This window comes from Cherax quadricarinatus, chromosome 55 (assembly GCF_038502225.1).
Source record: "Cherax quadricarinatus isolate ZL_2023a chromosome 55, ASM3850222v1, whole genome shotgun sequence".
Lineage (NCBI taxonomy): Eukaryota > Metazoa > Arthropoda > Malacostraca > Decapoda > Parastacidae > Cherax > Cherax quadricarinatus.
This window is the reverse complement of record NC_091346.1, coordinates 14523113-14531033: the sequence shown is the minus strand read 5'-3', so window position 1 is coordinate 14531033 and position 7921 is coordinate 14523113.

Sequence of the window (7921 nt, the reverse complement as noted above, 5' to 3'; positions counted from 1 at the left end):
TTCGTGATCCGAGGACACTCGTGGCAGTGGCATTCTGAAGGATTAATTTCAGCCTCCTCCTGTTTAAATACCCTCTTCCACAAGCAGTCTATATAATAATGAAACAATACAACAAGTGATTTTGAATCATTTACCATATTGGTAAATGATTCACGAACAGCATATTTTAGTAAATGATTCACGCAGTATATTTACACACGTAAATACACTGAGTATATTTACGTGTGTAGGGAATAGGGTGAGAAATACCAATGTTTCTGTTTACGAAAATCTGATTGCTGAATACAATACTGCAGGAAAACCTCAGTATTTTAGTTCAGATTGAAGCATGAGGAGACATTACGTCTCATATACCAGACACTGTGACCACACTTCAATACCCCAACCAGTAACAGCATTCATTTCTTCGTTCTAAATGAAGCCATTATCTTGAACCCATTACAAAATACTATTATTATTTTCACAACTCTAGAAACTACTGAGAACACGTCAGACACTCCCCAGACACAACTTAGAACACGTCAGACACTCCCCAGACACTACTGAGAACACGTCAGACACTCCCCACACACTACTGAGAACACGTCAGACACTCCCCACACACTACTGAGAACACGTCAGACACTCCCCACACACTACTGAGAACATCACATCAGCGATAAGCGCATCTACTGCCTGGATAATTTCTGCAGCTAACACTACTACACAGAGAACAAATACAGCTTAAACAAGGACAGTCACTGTGTTTGGCATTAGGACTAGCACAAGTACAGCTACATGGATTATATCAGTATATTCAAGCAGTGTTTACACAAATCATACATTCATGAGCAGCACAAATCCACAAGTTAAACAATATTATTATATCAATAGTTTAAAAAAAAAACAGGAGGTAGACGAAAAAGACACTTGACTATCTTCATAAAGATACCCAAATATTGCACAAGTATCTCAAAAAAACCATACCACGGGTGGGGATAGAACCCGCGGTCAGAGAGTCTGGCTCCTTGGTAGAGTATTGTGGGCTCTGGTACAGAGTTTGCAGGTTCAATTCCTGCTGTGGACGTATAGAGAATGTGTGTTATATATATATATATATACATATATATATATATATATATATATATATATATATATATATATATATATATATTTAAAGGACATTCATCCCACTGGGGCAAATATATATATATATATATATATATATATATATATATATATATATATATATATATATATATATATACTATATATATATATATATATATATATATATATATATATATATATATATATATATATATATATATATATATATATATATATATATATATATATATAAAGGACATTCATCCCACTGGGGCAAATAGCAGCTCCTCCCTGTCGCCCGACACTGTGATGGATGTAGGTGTCAGCCAGCGTCGACACGCATTTATAGTCCCATACTAAAAACTTGCCATTCCTCCAAAGATAAATAGTGATCCCGTCAGTGTAGTTTGCTGGGTTGTGAGTATTGTTGGCTGCTAGTAATCGGGGCTCTCTCTCGGCTGGGCATCCAGCTGTGTCCTGCATGCCAGCCCTTGGTTTTGGAACAGTTAAGGCCATGTAGACCATATTGGTCGGCTTGCCCATCGCCATAAATAAACGTATATTCCGTGTGAATTGGGGCAGCGAGGTGGAGAGCCACTGCAGTATGGAGGGTCATTTAACTTCGAACCGTGGAAGGAATGGCTAGTTTTTAACCCTCATATCAAAAGCCTTTTACTGGTGTCAAGACACCAACTTGATGGTTCATCCGCTGAGGATGGAAATTACTGTTATATTCGCGGAGGAGATCTAAATCCTCATGGATTTTTCAGCAATTGAGGAAATGGGAGCCCATTAGGTTCGATCCAGGCGAGGAGAGAACAAGTCCAGCACCTTGGAAACACAGTCCTTCACCAGCATCAAGGAGCCTCCCTCGTGCGGAAGAAATTTATAAGCTTCACGACCTGACCTCAAGGTTGGTACTTCATACGTAGCTGATGTCACAGTGCTGAGGAATAGACAGAAAATGGGTGAATAGGAAAAGTAAACATTTACAGACAACTTCATGGAGAAACACTAAGATTTTCCCATGAAGTCCTTTTGTATATTGTATTCTATGTACGTTTTATTGAATCTGTACGTGGTGGTGGTGGTGGTGGTGATAGTGTTAATAGTAGTAGTAGTAGTAGTAGTAGTAGTGTTATTGATCGTCATTATAGTGGTGATGGTTGTTGATAACAGCGGTGGCGGTGATTGTAATTGGAAGTGACAGTAGTGATGGTTACTTGTGTATTGTTTTATCCAAGGTATTGTAACTTTTATTTATTGATAGTAAAGATGGTTGTGGATAGTGGTGATGCTGGTAGTATGGGTGATGAGGACAGTGATGCTGGTGGTGTTGGTGTGGGTAATGATGGGGTGGTAATAATAGAGATGGTGGCGGTGCTGTGGCGGTGATAGTAGAGATGGTAGCGGTAGTAATGGTGATGACGGTGAGAGTGTTGGAGTGGTGGGGATAAGGGCTTTGGGTGAAATGGGTTGGTGGGGGCCTGGGTGAATATATCATAGCTCACAGACTATCACCCCCGACCCACCTCACTGATTACAGCTACAGTTCTCCAAAATTTATGACAGCCATAAACATAGGTATAAAAAGTTAAATTAAAAGGGTTGTGAGCCGATACGTATTTGTATGAGGTGTAAACACACCCACATACAAACACGCCCATCAAAAACCAATGGGAGAGGAGATAGAGAAGCAAGAGACTACATAACAGGAACACTTCAGTCTGGAGGTCCCAAGGCAAGAGTATGATGAGAGTAATAGAGCGATGGTTGACACACTGGCTGAAGTGGCCAGGACTCATGCGAGCAGGGGAAAAGCTACTAATTATGGGTGACTTAAATCACAAGGAAATCGACTGGGAGAACCTGGAGTCACGTGGGGGCCCAGAAACATGGAGGGTTATGATGATGGAGGTGGTACCGGAAAACCTCACGTAAGGGACACTAGAGAGAGGAGCGGATGAACCAGGAAGACCGGACCTAGTATTCACCGTGAATAGTGCAGATACAGAGGACATCACGTATGAAAGACCCCTCGGTGCCAGCGATCACGTGGTTCTGAACTTCGAATACATAGTAGAGTTACAAGTGGAGAGGGAAGCAGGAAGGGTAGGACGAATGAAGCCAAACTTCTAGAGAGAGGATTATACAGGCATGAAGAATTTCCTGCACGGGGCTCAGTGGGACAGAGAACTGGCAGGGAAGTCAGTAAATAAAATGATGGAATATGTGACAACACTATGCAAGGAAGCTGAGAAAAGGTTTGTACCCAAGGGTAACAGAAATAACGAGAAAACCAGGATGAGTCCTTGGTTCACCCAAAGGTGTAGGGAGGCCAAAACCAAGTGTGCTAGAGAATGTAAGAAATATAGAAGGTAAAGAACCAAGGAGAATAAGGAGAGCAGTAATAGAGCCACAAATGAATATGCACAGGTAAGAAGGGAGGCCCAACAACAGTATGAAAATGACATAGCAGCGAAAGCCACATCTGACTCGAAGCTGTTGTACAGCCACATCAGGAGGAAAACAACAGTCAAAGACCAGGTAATCAGGCTGAGGAAGGAAGGAGGGGAGATCACAAGAAACGACCACGAAGTATGTGAGGAGCTCAACATGAGATTCAAAGAAGTGTTCACAGATAAGACAGATGGGACTCCAGAAAGACGGAGAGGTGGGGTACACCATCAAGGAAGAATTGAAGAGGCTGCTAAGCGATCTAGATATCTCAAAGGCGATGGGGCCGGATAACATCTCTAGATGGGTCCTGAGAGAGGGAGCAGAGGCGCTATGTGTACCACTAACAACAATGTTCAACACATCTATCGAAACAGGGCGACTACCTAAGGTATGGAAGACAAAAGACGTAGCCCCAATTTTTAAAAAAGGAGACAGACACGAAGCATTAAACTACAGACCAGTGTCACTGACATGTATAGTATTCAAAGTCATGGAGACGATTATCAGGAGAAGAGTGGTGGAACACCTAGAAAGGAATGAGATTATCAACAAGACAACCAGTACGGTTCCAGAGACGGGAAACCCTGTGTCACAAACCTACTGAGTTCTATGACAGGGTGACAGCAGTAAGACAAGAGAGAGAGACGGATGGGTAGACTGCGTTTTCATGGACTGTTTTCATGGACAGTTCCACACAAGAGATTAGTACACAAGCTGTACTGTCGGGAAGAAAACAGCGAGTCATGGTACGCGGCGAGGTGTCAGAGCGGGCACCTGTGACGAGCGGGAATCCACAGGGGTCAGTCCTAGGACAGGTTCTGTTTCTGGTATTTGTGAACCACTTGACGGAAGGAATAGACTCAGAAGTGTCCCTGTTTGCAGATGATATGAAGTTGATGAGAAGAATTCATTCGAAAGAGGACCAGGCAGAACTACAAAGGGATTTGGACAGGCTGCAGGCCTGGTCCAGAAACTGGCTCCTGGAGTTCAACCCCACCAAGTGCAAAGTCATGAAGATTGGGAATCGACAAAGAAGACCGCACACGGAGTACAGTCTAGGGGGCCAGAGACTACAAACCTCACTCAAGGAAAAGGATCTTGGGGTGAGTATAACACCAGGCACATCTCCTGAGACGCACATCAACCAAATAACTGCTGCAGCATATGGGCGCCTAGCAAACCTCAGAACAGCATTCCGACATCTTAAGATAAGATTTCGTTCGGATTTTTAACTCCAGAGGGTTAGCCACCCAGGATAACCCAAGAAAGTCAGTGCGTCATCGAGGACTGTCTAACTTATTTCCATTGGGGTCCTTAATCTTGTCCCCCAGGATGCGACCCACACCAGCCGACTAACACCCAGGTACCTATTTGCTGCTAGGTGAACAGGACAACAGGTGTAAGGAAACGTGTCGAAATGTTTCCGCCCGCCGGGAATCGAACCCGGGACCTCCGTGTGTGAAGCGGGAGCTTTAGCCACCAGGCCACCGGGCCTGGTGGAATCGTTCAGGACCCTGTACACCGTGTATGGTAGGCCTATATTAGAGTATGCGGCACCAGTTTGGAACCTACACCTAGCCAATTAGCAATAACTCATTTAAAATTAAGTCCTTTCTAAAATTTTCTCTTATATGTTCAAAGATACATGCATTTTTTCACTTATGTTAATGTAAAAATTAATAATTTTGTGAGAAATGAACTTTAGAAAACTTACTTAACCTATTATAACAAGCGCAACTTAATTTAGCCTAATCCAACAAAATATATTTTAGATAAGTTTACAATAAATTAATAATAAACAAGCAGAATAAAAAATGTATGGAAGTACCACCTCTAGAACTGTCCTGGGGACCTTCATCCTCAGAGAAAAGAATAAATTTGCTTCAGGGAAAACTCAAGGTTCTTCCTGAAGCTGTTTGAATATTGTTTTCTGCTACCTCCCCTTATATTTTATATTCTATGGATACTTCATTTAAAGACAAAATACTTTGACAAAAATACAATAGGGAGTAGAACAACATAGATAACAACTCAGAGGTACATATCGAATACTTCGTCCAGCTCCCCGGCGGTGGGCCGCGTGCCCAGAATGGTGCGGGTATTTTCCCTCTGGATCGCAACACTGAGTCTCAGAAAGAGGACGCTGGCTGCCCTGTGGTCCTTGGTTTCTATAAGAAGTTTTTCACCCAGCTCTTTGAGAAACTTTAGAGCACACTTGCCCCATGCTCCAAGTGTCTCCGACCCTATTAGGATGAAGTTATAGCAGGGGGGAAGGCCTTCATATTTGCGGGTCTTCTGGGTCTCCCTGTGGCTGGCAGATCCACCCCCATCCACTACGGAGTATGGCAAGTAGGTGTCTGCCAATGTGGAGGCAAAGGTGTAGCCCCAGGCAATCTGCTTACCATCCTTCCAGGGTAACATTGTGGCTCCATCGGGACGCTTTTGTCTTCCGTCAGACCTCCACACTTAAGGTTCCCGTTGACTGAGCAACTGACTGTGGCGAGGCTTCTTTTCAAGACGTCGTTGACCTACTCATGTCCAGCATATTTCTCTTCTACTGTGTGACACACGAGACCATGAAGTCCGAATTGATCAGCTGTCGCCCTGCCGCAAATACACCTATGTTCGGTGAGAATGGGGGCGGCTAGGCGAAGAGCAACCCCAGTCCGAATGGCCTGTGGGTTGAGTCGAGTGCCCAGGGAGGTATTGGGAACAGCTAGAAGGAAATCTCGTGAATGTGGATATTTTATCATTAGATTCAGAATGGTAATTGCGAAATTATTGCATACACAAATTTTCGCTTGGCTTATTCGGCAAGAAGAGCGTTGCTATATAAGCAAAAATAGCACGTTTTACCTATATATATATATATATATATATATATATATATATATATATATATATATATATATATATATATATATATATATATATATATTATTTATGACAGGTAGACATTTGCATAAAAAATTTCTACATATCTGAAAAACCTGATCACGTACACGCTCTATCAGTTGTTTGTTGGAGCTCCTATACAGAGGGCAACATCTGTGGGAACACCTGTTCATAACCTGTAGCTCCCTGGGGAGGTAGGTATGAGTGGAGGGGAGAGAAACATCATGTACGCGATCCTTCACTTGTGTGATCAGACTCCCATACTGAAAACACTTGTTGTCACACCTGCACATGAATACCAAGTTCGGAAGGGAGAGAGAGAGAGAGAGAGAGAGAGAGAGAGAGAGAGAGAGAGAGAGAGAGAGAGAGAGAGAGAGAGAGAGAGAGAGAGAGAGAGAGAGAGAGAATGAGAGTAATTGGACAGAGAGAAAGAAGAATTCAGTAGTGCACTGAACCCGACTCCTGCGCTTAGAGTCCGTGAATCCAGAAGCTGTTGTCACGATGCTATGAAATGCATGGGTAGCACTCAGCTACTTTATGATAAATAATGTCATAACGTGATAAAAACAAGTTTTTTTTATTTTTGGAACTTCGAGCAGATGTTGCGTGTTCCAAAATTCCACAGCTTTCAAGTAAGTAGATACATCAGAATTTAGAATACATTTAGAAAGACGTCACACCATAAAAACTGCTTGATTAAGTACTATTTACTGTGGCAGGGGAATTCATAGGGAACAACAGCTGTGATCCATTTAGGTTTTCGCTGCAAGCAATTCTCTCTCACACACACACACTCAAAAACACAAACACAAACTCGGTTCAAGTCGTAATGAACGACTCTCTTTTAAGAAACAGAAAGGGTGACGGAAGGCTCGAACCGTGGTCCCGAGATTAACAGGTCCAGCACTTTACTACTGAGCTGCGGGGCTTCTGATAGGTAAGTTTCACAGAAGTCACTGCTGTGTCCTGTCTGTGTCAGTGGCTACTGTCTATAACCCAACTGTCTTTCCATAGCCTCAGCAACTTTCACAGTAAATCCTTCATCATTGCCCTCAAAGTCACAGACGTTCATCACGACTTGAATTGAGTTGATTGTCTGTGTCTGTGAGGGAGGTGAAGACAGGTTTACTTAAAGGTTGTATGAGAATGGTATACAGTACCGACAAGATGAAAATTAGACACATGTGCAATATCTGGGTATCTTTATTGTAGACGTTTCGCCATCAAATGGCTTTATCAATACAAATTCAAGGACATAATTGGAAGACAGTAGAACTATACACAAAAACTGAGGTAATCAGTCCCTCAGTCTTGGAGCTATTGAAGAGCGCCGTAGTCTTGAAGACACAGCAACGCCTAAACAATAGAATAATAATAATATCTTTATTTACTACAAGTACATGTACAAGGTATACAGTCCTAGCTGACATCAATGACATACTTCTATATAGAAAGCCACTTGTTATGCAGAACATTT